The sequence below is a fragment of the Dipteris shenzhenensis genome, chromosome 10, assembly GCF_047967505.1.
Source record: "Dipteris shenzhenensis isolate YYH24624 ecotype China chromosome 10, Dip_SZ_1.0, whole genome shotgun sequence".
In the NCBI taxonomy this organism is placed as follows: domain Eukaryota; kingdom Viridiplantae; phylum Streptophyta; class Polypodiopsida; order Gleicheniales; family Dipteridaceae; genus Dipteris; species Dipteris shenzhenensis.
Genome location: NC_141605.1, coordinates 36,398,388 through 36,402,998, shown reverse-complemented (window position 1 = coordinate 36,402,998; position 4,611 = coordinate 36,398,388). Strand labels below are relative to the sequence as shown.

General features: G+C 40.7%; 1 pseudogene; it reads left to right on the top strand.

The window, feature by feature from the left end:
* Positions 1-3,589: 3,589 nt before the first annotated feature.
* Positions 3,590-4,074, top strand: LOC147897759 (pathogenesis-related protein 1A/1B-like; annotated as a pseudogene).
* Positions 4,075-4,611: the final 537 nt, after the last annotated feature.

Genomic DNA, 4,611 nt, shown 5'->3' with positions numbered 1-4,611 from the left:
GATGTGCCAAAGGGTGATGGTACCATCTTCTATGACATCACTCAGATAGGAGGCATCTTAATGGATGCATGGGGGAAGGACATCATGGCCTTCATGCACTCTAATTGCTAACAACTATAGAGATTGCTTTATTCACTATAAAGACCATCGAAAAAAGTTGGCTGATGAGACCCTCGCTTTTGTTCGCTCGAGATACCCCAATCCCCCCAATGTTCAGCTCATAGATAAATGGGCCAAGTCAAAGATTGTTATAATACTTGCCAATAAAAGATCTTCGCTTAAGAGGCAGGAACTTAATCAAGATTTCCAAGATAAAGGGAGGTCAACCACCAAGGGGCCAGCTCCACACTGCTCACAAGCATGAGTGAAAGAAAGCAATGAAGGTAGCGAAGGCAGACCCCAATCTGCAGCATGTGGAGGCACGAAGGATCCAAATGGAGCAATATGGAAACATGCATTTTGGAGCAGGGGGTGTTGAATCATGGGAGGCCCAATTTGTAAGTATCAATTTGAAATTATATTGTGTTTATGTGGTTTATTAGGACGTTGTTTCTTTGAACTAACCCCTCCACAAATTGTGTCATCTTGCAGCTTGATATCGTGAGCAGGTATCCTACTCATGTCGAGACAGCCTACCACCACCACCATTGCAAAGGAGATACATGGAGGCACTTCTATGATGACGTGTTGATTACTAAGGAGTAGTATATCTGGGCTACTGGAGCGCCCCCCCAGGTATTTAAAAGTAATTAAATAATGTCAATATTCTAAATAAAGATTTTATTTTTCATACATAATTGATACATGTTGTCCCTCATTTATAGGGCCCTACAACTGATCAGGAGGAAGAAGATGAGGAAGAAGGGAGCGAAGAAGGGAGCGAGGCCGCAGACAACTTAGATTAGTTGTAGAAGTAGTGCTAGCTTTGTGCCTCTCTTGTATCTACACTCCTCTTATTTTTTGTACTTGAAGCCATGGGACGTGGCTTGGCTTCGTGCTATATGTACATACAAGCACTTTTTGGGCACAATCCTTTTATTTTTTTGTCTTTCAATTTCCTTATGCAACATTCTATCAATGAATGCCTTGTGAGCTAAATGTTTTGGAGTTGTGATATTTTATTCGGAATTGTAATCGTCGGCTATAGACCTGCTTGGAGTCATCCTAATTAAAATGCAGTTGGCTGTAAGAATTGAATTGCACAATGTGGAAATGGGATTTTTGTAACTACATAGCATACACAACATACACAGCATTCTATTCAACCACACAAAATTCTACTTTTATTAAAAAAATAGATTCTATAGAGCGTCTATAAGCGCATCTATGTATGCGTCTTTTTGTTTTTTTTTAATTTTTAAAGAGTGTCTAAAAGTGCATCTATAGGCGCATATGTCCGTTATATAGACACACCTACAGATGCAGGTTTGTAGACGTGCAAATAGATGCGCTCGTATGGTTTTTTTTAGTTAAAGAAACACGTCTGTGTGCATGTCTGTGATCACCAAATAGACTCCCAAAGACTAATTCATAATGATCACAAGTCACACATATATAGGTGAGACCTAGTTTGAGTTTTAGCGAGCTATATATAGCTCTAACAAGTGTAGGTATATACCAACATTAAGATAGTGTCACTATATATTGACACCATTAGAAGAAGCTTTACTATAGTGTCGGCATATATATCGACACAGGTAAACATTTTCCATACTGATGGAATTATAGAATGTTGTTTGCAATAAGACCCAAAATAAAATTTCCTTGCAAGTTTTATCATTGCAAAGTTAAAAGATATAAGAGACTGTACACCATGTTTGAGACCAAAATATTCATGTATTCATGGTGAAGTCAATATATAAATGTACATAATGCCACTCTAAAATTGAAAGGGGCAAAGATAAAAATCCTAGTCGATAGAAAGAAAAACAATAAATAGGATTTACATCAATGGCTCAAGTCCAATGTGCCAAATAAGTCTACCTCTAACTGTATAGTCAATTGATCACCTATATCATCATCGTCTATTGTACATCTACCTATAATTGATCCTCTACTTCATCTTCTTCAACAATATCGAGTGATGCATGATCCTCACCTTCTCTTATCTCTTATCTTTTTGTTTTTCATGAATAACATGCAACCTTTTTCTAGTCAATATGTGAGTACCCCCTTTCAATGATACCCTTATGTATGTAATCAATGTGCAAAAACTAGATTCTAAAAATACATTCTCTTGAACCCACATGCTACTCTTACAAATTAGTGAGTGACTCCAACAAGGCTATTAGAGAGATGTTCTAGCATTGTTGTCAATTCTAGAAACTTTGTACCAATTGTGAGGAACTCCACACAACATGGAAGAGCCATAGATGACCATTGCCTACTCTAGAATCTCATGGAAAGCCTTATAATGATGTGGGAGACAGAAGATTCATAACCATGCAGGAGAACCAACACACCCTATGAAGTTTGCAAAGATGAAAATCCCATGAATCTACCCCATAAATTGACTCGGTGGAGAGAAAGTAATAGGAATCCTACCAGACCACCAACACACTTTTCCACAAGAAATCCTCACAGGGGTTGGACACTTAGAAAGCATAGTCTGCATTAACATGAATAACTAGTGATTTTTCATGATGATCAAGTCCTACAAAATGGTCTCTCCAACCTTCATCAACACTACAAGATTTTGAGATACTATTGGCTTATCAAAGGCCTTCTTATAAGATCATTTTTCCTCATGACCATCTCAACCACAACCTACCAAGTTCTTCTTCCCTTCATATTTTCTTTTTCTGGGGGTAGGATGCATTGTGTCCTTGAGCGTTTGGGGAGGGGCTTTATTGAGAAAACAAAGGGCTAGATAGAAGCAAGGAGAGAGGGGCTAAGGAGAAAGCATGAAAAGGAGCTAGGCCTGGCCATGAGAGGAAATATATTTCAATTTCCTGAGAAAGGTAATCGTTCAGTTTTGTACATCACTTGTTAAAGCACCCAAGTTGGAAACCTCGGTTTGGAAAGTCACTCCTCATGGCTCTACAATTTGAAAGGCATCAAACTTTGACCATGGGCTTCTCCCCCCATATGAAGCATACCTGGCTTTGTACTAGTAGCTTCAATATTAGCTACATTTTCATCTCATTGTGTGTTTGTTAGAGTCTTATTTAAAATCAAATTTTCCTAAGATGTTTTGGCCATGAACATTAATGCTACATGGTTATCGCGTGATACATTTGTGCGACCTTCATGGCAGCAAAGATTTAATTACGACATAAGTGAAGTGCGGACTTTTATGAAAGTGCGTTTCCCGTACTCCCAGATTTTGTCATGGGTTGGGTGTTGGGCGGATCAAGTCGGGGTTGGAGGCAACCTTTACAAGCTTTAGCCTATAAATACAAGAAGGAGGAGCTTTATCCTGCAAGCTTCTAAACCGTCCAAGAGCCTAAAATCCATTGCCTATCATTCACCAACCGCGGACAATCATGAACACTCTCACAAGCGCATGGTGTTTCTTGTTGCTCGTCCTCCATGTTGGTGAGTTACTAGTGCATAAGCAATTCCGTTATGGCTCCTTGCTGCTTGCTTGATGAGGCCTTTAAGTTTGCTGACGTTGAATGTCACGGCCGCAGTTGTGGCGATGGTCTCAGCGACCACTCTGAATGCGGTCAACAACGCCGGCTCAACACTGTGTGTCAAATACTGGGTACCGAACGGGGAGATCGGGGGCGCGTGCAGGGAGCTTCCAGCTCTACAAGGGCTGGAATCAGTGTGGAGTGTGGGAACCACGCCCATGTGGGAAGGAGCAACCATGTGGCGATTCCAGGGGGCTGCGCTGGACAGGCCTGCAACACAGGGCCTCCAAGCGGGGTGACACAGTTCGAGATCACAGTCGCAGGCTCTGGCAACAATGACTACTACGACGTCTCCGTGCAGGCGGGCTTCAACCTGGGCCTCAAGGTCGCTCCCACCAATCCTGCTTGTGCAACAGAGGATTGCCCCGCTCCGGGCTGCCAAGGTGGTGTTCTATCCTGTCCCTCCGGCTCCACCGACTACGCCATCATCTTCTCGTGATCCTGCAGGCAGAACATTTTGCTCTCCACTAAAGTATTGCCTTGTATTCGCTCTTTTGGTTTCTTGTAACGATCTACCGCATAATAGATTCACGGCATCCTTGAGGGAGCATTTTGTGAATAGTTACGTGACTACCTTATTTGCAATCTTTTCGCTTGCAACTTGCACTCGTGAATTTCAAGATCAGTTCCCCATCAAATAATAACGCATGGTAAAATTTGGACATGTCAGAATTTAAATTAATATCACTACTCCTTGTGGATCTAGAAAGTGTTATCCTTGAGGAATACCTCTAAGTGTTGACAAGTTTTTTGTCAAAACTCTCTTGTAAAGTTAATAAACATCCATACATCCATGTACATACATACATGTATATGGTAAGGCTTGGCTAATCAAATATCCTTTATATCTAAACAATTGAGCTAAATTGGGAAAATTTGTGCAATTAATTCCGTACTTCTATCTTTGCATTAATTTTTGTAGTTGTTGTCTTGCCTTTACATAATTTTTTGGTAGTTGCTTGTAGATTTTGGAGTT